This window comes from Tupaia chinensis, unplaced genomic scaffold, assembly GCF_000334495.1.
Source record: "Tupaia chinensis unplaced genomic scaffold, TupChi_1.0 Scaffold144211_1, whole genome shotgun sequence".
Classification (NCBI taxonomy): Eukaryota; Metazoa; Chordata; class Mammalia; order Scandentia; family Tupaiidae; genus Tupaia; species Tupaia belangeri.
This window is the reverse complement of record NW_006204069.1, coordinates 191,182-205,181: the sequence shown is the minus strand read 5'-3', so window position 1 is coordinate 205,181 and position 14,000 is coordinate 191,182. Positions and strand designations below refer to the sequence as shown.

At 36.9% G+C, this 14,000-nt stretch overlaps 1 long non-coding RNA gene across 2 annotated transcripts in view; it reads right to left on the bottom strand.

The window, feature by feature from the left end:
* Positions 1-855: 855 nt before the first annotated feature.
* LOC102475509 (uncharacterized) overlaps positions 856-14,000 on the bottom strand; it is a 26,323-nt gene continuing 13,178 nt past the window's right edge. For both annotated transcript variants that reach the window (XR_337080.1, XR_001369591.1), the window contains one exon: positions 856-930. This is a non-coding gene — a long non-coding RNA (uncharacterized LOC102475509). The remainder of the gene's footprint in view (positions 931-14,000) is intronic.

Here is a 14,000-nt window from a genome sequence, read left to right as displayed (position 1 = left end):
TCTAACCCTTTTCTGAGACAAACACATGTTGACAGAGTGAAGGTTTTAACAAGTGCACTCCATTATTGAAACCAACAAAGGATGCACCAAACACAGGTTGTCTGTGGGTAAACATATCATTAGGCATAACTATAATAACTCAGATATTACAGATGCATGGCAGAGTTGGATAAAGCCCAGATGTGATACAGTAGTTTGCATTTTCCCGTGGAGATGTTAGAAATTAGGGTCAAAGAGAAGGACATTATTCTCCTCTGATAATTTTTTTTGGAGGTTTTTTTCTTTCTTTCTTTCTTTTTTTTTTTCACTCTAGGGTGCATGCGCTCGCCAGACAGACAGAGAGAGACGGAGACAGAAAGCGAGAAATCATCCCCCAGGGGGGATGGTCATGCCTCAATCCCTTCTCCTCCATTCTCCTCTCAGGATCTTGGGCATGCACGCACACACGCCCGGCGTGAGTTCTAAGCCACCAGGTCCGGGACGCGAACCGTGGTCAACTACATGGGAGTCCAGTAACATAGCCATTACGCTAACTGCTGGTTCCCTCCTCTGATAAATTTTCTTACTGATTGCTTTTGACTCTGTGGGTTGCAAGCCCAAATGTCTCATACCTGACAGCATTAAATAACTAACTTTTTGTGGGACATGATCTGTATAGGGTAGTGGTACTCAGACACTCATGACTTCTCCATAAGGCACATTTCTACAATACCAGCTGTAAGCCTCCAAGTTAGTCCCTTGATGCTCACATCAGGGGTCAGTGTCTCCAACTTCATGTGGCCTCACCATATGGATCTTGGCTGCAGGAGGGGCTGAGGTCCCAAAGTTACCACTCATTCTGAGCCTCACAATGACTAGGGACAGCAGTGATGGAGTGGATGATATACTATATTAATTTCTATCCTTTGTCTTGAAAGCATTGTGGGGAAACTGAAAAGGAAGAAAAGAAATGTAAAAGGATAATGGGGAAGAACATCTGAATTCACTGTTCTGCATTTCTGTCACTTCTGTGCACAGTTTTCATTATTATCAGTGGTATTAATTTCACATGCACACACTCACACAAATGTGCTAACTACACCCCAACTGCAAACTGTGTATGACAGTCATAAATACTTTTACATATATTTATATATATAACCAAGAACTTACCAAAAATATCACAAGTTTTGAATTGGGCTCACCAGAAAAGATCGTTGTACTATGGCTTCTTCCTTTTCCATGACATAAAGATGAAAAAACCCACCCATACCAGAACTTCAACCCACCCATATTGTATAACTTCAACCACATCCTTGAAAGCTTGCAAAGAGTTCACTGTACCTGGTAAAATGTATAAATAATGAAGTTCAGCATGACTGAGCAGCACAGCTTGTCTGTGTTCACCTCTATTTCTGCTTCTGTGTCTCCTCCTCTCTATAACTTTTTCCATTCAGGACCAAGTTCCAGGGTAAACGCCATCAGATATTACCATCCAGAAAGATGTTATTCTTAAGCTTGCAGGCAGATGTCAACACAAGTAAATTTTTGATAGATGTAAAATTTGAGAATTGGCTAAATCAGGCCATTTAACATATACATTACCTCATAACTTATGTTTTTGCTGTACATAGTATCTACTCTTTGATCCTTGTTCAAGTACACAGTATACTGTTATTAAATGCAGCATGTACAATGATCCCTTGAACTCATTCTTCTTGTCTAACTGAAATTTTATGCTTTTAAACTAATATTTTCCAAGCTTATCTACCCTCAGCTTACAGTAACTGTCATTTTACAATGTTTCTGGGAAGTTTTTAATTATATTATAATTATTATTTTATTTTACAATCATTGTATATCAACACAGCATAAAAATGAATATTCCCATCTATAATACATTGTTTATTGATTCTATCAAAGATATTACCACACATATTATCATCTTCAGGTAATTTTCCATGTTGTGTTTCTTAACTATTTTGTTTCTTCCTTTTCCGCTTTGATTCCCTCCCTCCCCACCTCCATCATTTTCCACCCTCTTCCTACATTGTCTCTCGTATCCACAGTTTCTCTCTATGCCTTTATATCACACAAAATTTTTGCTTCTGCCACAGAGTCCAGACAATTCGTGTATATAGAGTTAGGACATACAATGTCTCTCTTTCGAGGTGTGCTTGTGTTCCTTAATAGTAAATTAAATCAAATCCATATTTTCCACTTTCTATCAAATGAAATAGTCTTGTTTTTTTATGGCTGAGTAGAAATTTGAAGTGAATATGTGCCATACTTTTTCAATCCATTTGCCTATTTTAGGACATCTGGGTTGGTTGATATCTTACCAATTGTGAATAGACCATCCAGAAAGATGTTATTCTTAAGCTTGCTGGCAGATGCCAACACAAGTAAATTTTTGTAAAATCTGTAAAATAGATGCAAAATTTGAGAAATGGCTAAATCAGGCCATTTAACATATACATTACCTCATAACTTATGTTTTTGCTGTACATAATATCTACTCTTTGATCCTTGTTCAAGTACACAGTATACTGTTATTAAATGCAGCATGTACAATGATCCCTTGAACTCATTCTTCTTGTCTAACTGAAATTTTATGCTTTTAAACTAATATTTTCCAAGCTTATCTACCCTCAGCTTACAGTAACTGTCATTTTACAATGTTTCTGGGAAGTTTTTAATTATATTATAATTATTATTTTATTTTACAATCATTGTATATCAACACAGCATAAAAATGAATATTCCCATCTATAATACATTGTTTATTGATTCTATCAAAGATATTACCACACATATTATCATCTTCAGGTAATTTTCCATTTTGTGTTTCTTAACTATTTTGTTTCTTCCTTTTCCGCTTTGATTCCCTCCCTCCCCACCTCCATCATTTTCCACCCTCTTCCTACATTGTCTCTCGTATCCACAGTTTCTCTCTATGCCTTTATATCACACAAAATTTTTGCTTCTGCCACAGAGTCCAGACAATTCGTGTATATAGAGTTAGGACATACAATGTCTCTCTTTCGAGGTGTGCTTGTGTTCCTTAATAGTAAATTAAATCAAATCCATATTTTCCACTTTCTATCAAATGAAATAGTCTTGTTTTTTTATGGCTGAGTAGAAATTTGAAGTGAATATGTGCCATACTTTTTCAGTCCATTTGCCTATTTTGGGACATCTGAGTTGGTTGATATCTTACCAATTGTGAATAGTGGCACAATAAACATGGATGTGCAAATGTTTTCCTGACTGAGTGCATTTCTGTCTTTTTGCTAGATACCCAGGAGTGAAATTACCGGATCATATGGTAGTTCTATTTATAGATCTTTAAGGACTATCCATAAAGTTCTCCTCAGTAGCTGTATTGATCTACATTCTCACCAAAAGTGTGGAATAATCCCCTTTAAACTACAGTCTCAATATCATTTACCATTTCATTTTAATTTTAGTCATTCTGATTTGGGTTAGGTGGTATCTCATTGTGGTTTTGACTTGTATCTCCTTCATGATAAGGGATGTTAAGAATTTTTTAAAAATATTTTAAAAATTTATTTTAATTTCTTTTATAAATTCAAAAACATATGTCACTTAACTTGTAAAGTCAACGTTCCAACATAAATACATTTCTCACCAGTCCAGTTGGGGATACTATACACATTATCCAACAGATAATAACACATTTCTCTGTCCCATAAATGCCTTGTCTCTCTATTTTTCTCCTTAATATCTTTCCTCATACTCTCCTATTTCTCGCACCCTCTTGTCACACTGTATCTGGTATCTCTAACTATTTTCTATGTTTCTATATCCTCTAGTCATTCAGTTTCAACTATAGAGTGTGGAAAGTTGGTATATATTAAGTGGAGACATAAATGTCTCTTCTTCATAGCCTGACTTGCTTCACTCAGCAGTAAACCTTCCATATTCATCCACTTTCTGTCAAAAGCCGGAGTCCTGTTGCTTTGTTTGTTTGTTTGTTTGTCTTTTTTTATGGCTGAGTAGTATTTCATAGAGTACATGTGCCATAATTTTTCAATTCATTCCTCTGTTTGTGGATATTTGGGTTGACTCCAAGTCTTAGCAATTGTGAATAATGCCACAATAAACATTGATCTGCAAGCACTTTTTAAATTAAGCATTCTCTGTCCTTAGTGTAGATACCAGGAAGTGGGACTGGTAAATCATATAGTAGTTCTATTTGTAGATCTTTGAGGAATCTTTATATTATTCTCCACAGTGGCTGGACCAATTTACATACCCACCAGCAGTGTAAGAGAGTTCACCTTTCACCACATTCATGCCAACAAATATCTTTTTGTTAAAAAAAATCTTAGTCAAACAAAATGGGTTAAGGTGGTATCTCATTGTGGTTTTGATCTGCATCTCTCTTATAATGAGGGATATTGAGCATTTTTCATATATCTTTTGGTTTTTCATATGTCTTGCTTAGAGAGTTGTTTTTCAGCTCATTCTCCCATCTTTTAGTTGGGTTGATCATCTTTTCAGGTAAGCCACTTGAGTTCCCTGTGTATTCTGGTTATCAGTACCTTATCTGAAATATAGTTTACAAAAACATTTTCCCATTCAAGGGCTGTGGATTCACACTTATTACTGTGTCTTTCGCCATGCAGAAACTTCTTAATCTGGTGTAATCCCACTTGTCTAGGAGTATTGACTGTGCTTTGTGGGTCTTATTTAAGAAGTCTTTGCCCACCCCAATGTCTCTCAGAGTTTCCAGCAGTAGTTTTATAGTTTGAGGGCTTATATTTAGATCTTTGATCCACCGTGAGTTGATTTTTGTCAATGGTGAGAGGAAGGGGTTCAGTTTCATCTTTGTGCAGGTGGATATCCAGTTTTTCCAGCACCATTTGCTATAGAAGTTTTCCTTTTCCCAATAGATTGACTGGTACCCTTTGTCAAAAATAGTTGGCTATATGTTTGGGAGTTTATTTTTGGGGTCTCTACTCTGTTTTATTGGTTCACCTGTCTGTTTTTGTGCCAAAACCATGCTGTATTGATTATGACAGCTTTATAGTATATTTTGAGGTCAGAGAGTGAGATGCTGCCCACTCCACTCTACATGCACAGGATTGTTATGACAATACAAGGTCTTTTATGATTCCAAATAGTATGATTGTCTTTTCTAGATCCATGAAGAATGTCTCTGGTACTTTGAGATTATTTTAAATATTTAGATTAATTTAGGTAGAATTGCCATTTTGATTATATCAATTCTTCCTATCCAGGAACATAGCATATCTTTCAACTTTTTTGTGTCATTTTAAATATCTTTTTTAGCTTCTCAGTTTTCATTGTGGAGGTCTTTAACTTCTTTGGTTAGATTTCTTCCTAGATATCTTATACTTTTTTTGTGGCTATGGTAAATGGAATTATTTTTTAAGTTATATCTCAGCCTGCTTACTGTTCATATATAGAAATGTGACAGATTTATGTATATTGATTTTGTATTCTGCAACTTTACTATATTCATCTATGATTATGATTTTTTTATGGATACAATTAGATCTTTTACAGTCATGTCATCTGCAAATAGAGATAATTTAAACTCTTCTTTATTCTATTTGAACACCTTTTATTTTATTGTCTTTCCAGATTACATTGGTGAAGACTTCCAGTATTATATTGAAAAGGAGTAGAGAAAGTCAGCATCCTTGTCTTGTACCAGTTTTTAGCAGAAAAGTTTTCAGATTTTCCCCATTCGGGATGATGTTAGCTATGGGTTTTTCATAGATAGCTATTATTGTGTTGAGGAATGTCCTTTCTATGCTGATTTTGCTCAGGGTCTTGATTATGAAAGGATGTTGTATTTCATCAAATGCTTTTCTGAATCAATTATTATAATCATATAGTTTCTATCTTTCTTTCTGTTAAAATAGTGTATTACATTTATGGTTTTACATATGTTGAATCATCCTTGCTTCTCTGGAATAAAGCCTACCTGGTCATGATATATAATCTTTTTTATATGCTGTTGAATACAATTTGCTACTCTCTTGTTGAGTATTTTTGTATCTATATTCATTTGAGATATTGGTTTATAGTTTTCCTTCCTTGTCTTTTAATGGTAAGGGTGATGCAGTCTTCAGAAATGATTTTGGAAGAGTCCCACTTTCGGATCTTTAGCAATATCTAGAGTAGAATGGGGATTAACAGTTTTTAAAAATAATTATTTAAGTTAATTTTATTCATTGTCATTACATTTTTTGTAATCTTTTTTTTTTTTGAGAGTTTTTTGCTATAGGGTGTGTGCGCTCACCAGAAAGACACACAGAGAAAGAGAGAATAGAAAGCAAGAAATCGCTCCCCAGGGGGGATAGCCACACCGCAAATATTATTTTCATGAGTAAGCCCTTTTACTACTACATAATGCCCTTTCTCTCTTTGTACAGTTTTTGTTTTAAAGCCTATTGTATAAAGAATTAGTATTGCGACTCCAGCTCTTTTTTTGGTTCTCATTTGCATGGAATACCTTTCTCCAGCCCTTCACTTTTAGTCTATGTATGTCTTTATCCATTAGATGCATTTCTTGTAGTCAACAGATAGAGGGTTTGTTTTTGTTTGTTTTATCCATTCAGCCAGACTGCGTCTCTTGATTGGAGAATTTAATCCATTAATATTCAATGTTTATTTTTCAGTATTTCTGGACTAGTCCCTACCTTTAAGTTGGCCATTGTCTTTTATTCTCTTATTTCTGTCTGTTCATTCTTTCATTTTTCTGGAGTAGGACTCTCCTCAGAGATTCTTAAAGGACTGGTCTGGTGTTGGCAAATTTTTTCAGGTTTTGTTTGAGATTTCAATCCCTTTTTCACACATGAAGGATATCTTGCTGCATATAATAATCTTGTTTGAAATTGTTTCTCTCTTAACACTTTCAATACGTCTTCCCATCCTTTCCTTGCTTGCACTGTTTCCATTGAAATTTCAGTGTTAGCCTGATGAGATGATGTTTGCAAGTCTCTTGAGGTTTCTCTTTTGCTAGTTTTAGTATCTAGTCTTTATATGTTGTTTTGGCCATTCTGGCTAAGATGTGGCATGGAGAAGATCTTCTTGGGTTGATTCTATTTGGGGCCCTGAGTATTTCTTGCGTCTGGATGTTTGAGTGTTTCTCTGGACTTGTAAATTTTTCTTCCAGAATTTCATGGAATAGATTTTCAATAAACTTTTTATTTCTTCACCTCCTGGGATATCAGTTATTCAGATGTTTGGTCGTTTAGAGGGATCTAGTATTTCTCATATATTATCCTCAGTTTTTAAAAATTATTTCCTCTTTTTGGTGTTTTCCACACACACCCCCACCCCAGGTCAGAGATTTTGTGTTTTATGTCTGAGATTCAATCTTCATCATTGTCTAATCAGTTTTTAATACTTTTGAGAGATTTTTTTTATTTCCTATTTTAAAGACTTCATCTCTAATAGTTCCATCTTATTCTTATAGTGTCAATTTCTTCTTTAAAATTGTGGAAGGACTTCCTCATCTCCTGTTTCTTTTCTGTTCCAACTCATAGACTTTTGTCACTATGAGTGTTCTGAATTTTTTCTCTGACATTTTGGTAACTTCATCTGTTTTTTCAAGAGATGGAGGGGAGTTATTGTGTTCTTTTGATGCACACATATTTTCTGTTTTTATTTTTTTTCTCTCCAACTTGAGGCTCTTCTGTGACTTCTATTCTTTGGGTTATGTATTTACTTTTGGATATCTTTTTGGAGAATGTTTCTGCCTCTGAGAACTAGTTTGTTTCCCTCTAGCTTTGAATTGCTTCTGTGACAAAGTCTCTCTTCTGCTGTGATTCGCAATGTGGTCCACATGGAAGGAGTTCTCTATTCAGGTTTCTGAAGAGCAGTTTATTTTATTTTATTTTTTTTTAAGTTGGCTCAGTATAGAGCGAGGGCCCCTAGGAGACTCACAATGCTAGGATGTTTGCAGACCTGTATATTCCCTTTGTGTAGGATGGAGGATGGAGGGTGGAAGATGAAGAGATGATGATAATATAAGAGGGAAGAAAAAAGAATATGAAAGAGGAAAAAAAGAAAATGTCACATGCTGCTTGCATGGCTCACAATTTTGGGAGGGTGTTGTAGTTGGAAGTGGGCTCTGCTTGGGAGCTAAGAGTTGCCCTATAAGATAAGGAGAAGTAAAGAACTGGCAAAAGAAAGAAGGGGGAAAAAGGCATCCTAGTTTTCTGGTGGGAAGAAGGGGGTTTCTCTGAGGTTGGGAGCTAGGGTTGGCTGGCATTGGACCTGGGGCCAACGGACAGCCTTGCCTCAGTTTGCCTGACTGGGCAGCCTACTGGAAGTAGGCTCTGCTCAAGAGCTGAGAGGTTCCCTTTCTCACAGGGAAAAGGAGGGGCTCTGAGGATGGGAGCTAGGGCTGGTTGGAGCTGGAGTTGGGGCCAATAGACAGCCCCCCTCTGTTTCCCTGAATGGGCAAGGGACTGCAGATAGTAGGTCAGAACTCTTATCTTAACAATAATGATTGTCCTGCTCTTGAACAAGGAATATCTCTGCATTTATTTATACTATTTATATTTATATTTATTTTGTTTTTCCATTGTGTTTCAGTGTGCCTGAATGCATATTCATCTATATTGTGTTAGAGTTATACTAAGTACTTAAAATTGGGAATATTATTGTAAACTTTTTAAAAATTATAAATACTATTTCTATATTGCTATTATGTAGAAAATCAGCCATCTTTTGCCTAATGACCAAACTGACTTTGTTTATTTTCATCTCCAGACAGTCAAATAAAGGTAGGAAATGGGCTTTATTTTTATTTCAATTTTCAAACTTATTGGATTGAATATTCATAACATTAAATGTCTCCGATTCATCTGGGATGGTGGTGGTGGTGGTGGTGGGGATTACTTCCTGGCTTCCCTATGTGGAAGGAGAAGGTGCATGAACCCACATTCTTTGACCACCTGAAGTGTCCAGTGTTCCACCTCTGGTGTCGGGCTGCACAGAGTGAGCCCCTGAACATCATTTTCCTCAGAACTATGTCTGGTAAGATGCAAGGGCTTTAGGACACCTTGAGGCTGTATCTAAGAAGGATGAGAGCTTCTTTCTCCTGAGGACATGTCTTCAGAGAAGCCTCTGCATCTTTGGGACAGTGAGGACTGTGTGAGAAAAAGTGAGGAGAAAGCCTCTTGTCACCAGCCCTGAGTGATGAGGCAGGTTCTTCACAGTGCTACTTTCTCAGAAATTTTTTCAAGACTTATTTTATAAAAGTATCCCTTAAGTGAGATTTTGACTGCTCACCATCCTGGAATGTCTGAGTAATTTTTACAGGTTCATTCATGGTTGTTTCTTGGAGGAAATCTCTATACATAGAAATGAGAAAGGCAGAGATGGAAGTGCTATGCACTATTACTTGATATTTTTAATGTTTCACTGGTTCACTTTTCTTTGCATCAAAGTAGTTGAAACAGTATTGTAAAACTGAATGGTAGATGCATCAAAACCTGCAACAGTATTTAAGTTTACATATTTATGTTCAAGCCAGATTTTATTAAAAACTCATCTTGTGACTCTATGAAATAAACTCATCAACATTTTCTTTTTAGTTGAGAGTCCTTGTTTAGTTGGAGCTATATTGGTAATGGTACAGGAAACAAGGCCTGCCTTATAAACAGTGACATTCTACATTAGACAAAATGTATTCAAGAAATTAACTTTAATATACCATAAAATGAAAGAAAGTCACTTAAATCTTTTTCCTAGACCTTGATCATTTTAAATAAAATCATAATTTGTTAAAGGTCTTTTAGCTCTCAACCATAAACCTATATGGTCCTGGGGTCTTTGCCAATGAGAAATTTCAATGAGGAAGGCAGAGATGGAAGTGCTATGCATCATTACTTGATATTTTTAATGTTTTATTTTTAAACTTTTATTGCAGAGTTTATTTTGTTCATATGTATCTTACCAGAACACCACAAATTTCCTCTAGGTTTCTAGTTCAATGCAATGGTTTTCTCTCATTGTTCATAATTTATACAGAATTTTAAACCCTATGTACTTCCACTTTTTTAATCAATCATAGTATAATAGCATAGTTCTTAGCTTATCTTGTTATTGATTTAGAGGATTAACACGTTTGTCAATTTCTTATGACAATAACAGTCTTAAAGATTTAAAAATTAATCTCTGCTTAATGAGACTTCTTCAGTGGGAACTTACTTCCAATGGTATTGTTAGAGAAAAAATGTTTATTACAAGACACAATTTAAGGGACCAGCAGTTAGTGTAATGGCTATGTTGCTGAACTCCCATGTAGTCGATCATGGCTTTAGTCCTGGGCCCCGTGGCTTAAACTCACACCGGGTGCGTGTGCCTATGTGTCGAAGATCCCAAGAGGAGAATGGAGGAGAAGGGATTGTGGTGTGGCCATCCCCCCTGGGGGGGTGATTTCTCACTTTCTGTCTCTCTGTCTCTCTCTGTCTTTCTGGCGAGTGCACACACCCTATAGCAAAATCCTCTCAAGAAAAAAAAAGACACAATAATTTAAGACTTTTTTCAAATTTGGACAAGATTATCTTAAGCAAAATCTGAGAACCACTTTTAGAAGACAGAAACAGAATGAATGACGACAGTTTTTAAAGCCAACTATTGATGTCTAAATCTATTTAAGATAAAAAATTTTATAGGCTGTAAATAATTAGGGTATATAAAAAGTCAAGTTAAAGGATGCTTTTTGTAAATCATGTATATTTATTAAAATCATATTTTTACCTGTCAGAAAGACAAAATTTGAAGATGTTTTAGTCTCTATTTCATAGGTAAAAAGACCATGATTATAATTTCAGTTTTTATGTATCTACTGAGCATAATAATTAAACTTTTAATATAGTGATTCATACCTTTCCAATGTACTTTTTTTCAAATTTTCAAAGCATATTCATTTGTATTATTAAAGTTTTGAAGGTTACTTTTGTTCACTGTAAGCAAGAGAATAGGCCTCTACTAAGTGTGCCTCTTTGCATGTTGTCAGGAGTTTTCTTTTGGAAACTTTATTACCTATATACATTCTGTTCAAAATAAAAATTTTAAAGTACCAGGATGCTTTTGATTTCAGCATTGTGTATTTCTTATTTTCAGATTATATATGTATATATTAGCATTTGGCATGTTTTAAAGTTTTATTTTGTAAGAAGTACCCTTGTTGAATAGTTTTTTTTTTCTTTTCTAGTTTCATTTTTCTTTTCTTCTTTCCTTTTCTTTTCCTTTTGTTTTTTCCTTTCATACAGGGTGAATGTACTAACTGAAGAGAGACAGAGAAAGAAGAAAAGTGAGAAAGCACTCACAAGGGGAAATAACTACACCACAATTCTGTATCCTCCTGGAATTCTGGGCACTCATGCACACATGCTTGGTGCATTTTAGATGCCACTAGATCCAGGATTGAAATATGCAGTTAGTCACATGAAAACTAGCCACCATATTCACCATGCCACCAGCTAGCTCTGTATTTTAATCTTAATGTTCACTGGGTACCCCTATGTGCTTATAAAATACTTTTTAGAACAGAGATTTAAAAAAAATTTTTTTTGGAGAGGTTTTTGCCATAGGGCACGTGCGCTCACCAGACAGACAGAGAGAGACAGAGAAACAGAAAGTGAGAAATCACCCCCCAGAGGGTGTGGGAGGCTGCACACCAGCGAGTCTGCTGAGGTCATTTTCATGAGTCTCTTACTATTGCTATCTTAGGAAACCTTTAGGTTTAGCTTTCTCAACGAGCAATTACATAACACCGAAAGTCACAATTGGCTCCCCTCCAAAACCTTCCCTTCAAAACCTTGCTCTGACTGACCACTTCCCATAGCACTAACCGATTGGTGAGCTTAGAATTCCTCAGATTTGCATATCCGACACCTCATGATTGGTCCACAAAGCAACCAATCATAACCCACATTTTACAACCAATCATGGCCCAACAATAGGTATATAAACACAATCTCTGGCCCACAATAAACAGACAATTCTGAAGAGTTGTAACACTGTCATCTCTGTGCTGCTCATCACATCTCTCACTCCTTCCCTCAGGAAACCTGTTCAACTGTTCTGCAGGTCAGGACAAGAGGGGATGGCCACGCCACAATCCCTTCTCCTCTGTTCTCTTCTCGGGATCTTGGGCATGCACACACACACGCCTGGAGTGAGTTTTAGGCCACCCGGTCCAGGATGTGAATCACGGTCAACTACATGGGAGTCCACCGACATAGCCATTACGATATCTGCTGGTCCCGAGATTTAATGAGATTTAATTTTTTTTTAAAGAATTATTTATTTAATTTTTTAAATTTGTTCATCCATTTATTATTTTAATTTGACCAAAGAGAGACAGAGAGAGAGAGAGAGGGAGGAAGTGAGAAAGCAAGCCACCAGGTTCAGGACTTGAACCGTGGTTGGCCATGTGGGAATGTCCAGCGCCTTAACCACCACGCCACCTGCTGGTCCCGAGGTTTAAAATTTTCATCTGTCCACTGAGAACATTAGTTCTTGTGGTCAACAGAATAAAGGTTCCCTCAAAGTTGATCACTTTCTAACCTCAGAATCTGTAAACATGTCACCTTACATGAATGAAAGGACTCTACAAGGGCTATTCAAGTAAAAATCTTGAGGTGGGGAGATTAGCTTGGCTTATCCAGGCTGACTTAGTGAGACATCAGCACACATTATCAAGGGCAAGTTGGATTTTGTGGTGTCCTAACCCTCAACCAAATCAGTTATTTTGCTTTATTTACTCACTCTACCACAGTCTACCTTTTCATGCTGGCACTGTATACATCTATTCTTCTGGTACTTATCTATATCCTTTCTAATATCCTTTATACGCAACCAGGAAGGAAAATGGTTTCCCTGAATTCTAATAAGCCACTCCATCAAGTTAACCACACCCAAACCCAGTAGAAGTATTTGGGAACCCCTGTTTATAGCTGATGGGTCAGAAACATAGGTAAAAAACACCTGGGGAAAATACCAGCAATCTGAACCCTGGATGGGCAGTCTTAATTTTTATTTTGCTTGCTTTAGGTGTTTACCATAGGGTGCGTACACTCCCTGAAAGAAAGAGACAAAGACATTGAGAAGGAAAGTAAGAATTCAACTCTCAGGGGTTATGACCATGCTGAAATCTCCTTCTCCTCCATGTCTCCTTGGGCACACATACACACACATGTCCAGCATGAGTTTAAAGCCAGTAAGTCCAGGACTTGATCCACAGTCATGTGGGAGTCCAGCTACTCAATCACTATGCCACTGCTTGGCCAAGCAATCTTTCATTTTCTTTTAAATTTGCCAGAGGGCTATGTGCTCATGGGAGAAAATGAGTCATTTAGAGAGAAATGAGGGAGAAAGAGAGGGAGAAAGAGAGGGAGAAAGAGCCAGAAAGAGAGGGAGAAAGTAAGCCCCTATGAACCTTGGTCTTTCTCTAATGTTCCGAGATTTGGAGCATACACATTTAAGTCACCTGATTAAATTTAAACTGCATGGTCTGCCACATTGCATTGGATGTCCTTAATATCCAGGCCATGAAGTCAGGATTTCGGGGGGTGGAAGTTGGAAACTGATCCCTTAACATGTAGGATCAAATAACCTCCAACTGGATACTGTTGGAACTGAAATGAGTCAGAGAACAATGAGTTGGTATTGGCACAGAACTAACTGCTTGCTTGTACATGAAGAAAGGCTTCACACACTTGATCACAGAAATCCCATGGGAATTTGGAGGAGTCCAACCCGGTGGGGCTCCAGGACCCTTCTGAGCCCCTTGACCTTTGAGCATCGCCTCTGGTCAGTTCAGTGAGTTGGCAAGGCTGCGACTGTACATCCCCTGACCATGGAACAAGCTTGGGTCACTTAGCATGTTGGCAAGGCTGCCTGCTATTTGCTCCGGGACTGTGATAGCCTTGCTGGGAAGTGACCCCCCTCTGACTCCCCGATATACTACTATAAAAGAATTACATAGCTCCCTCATACAT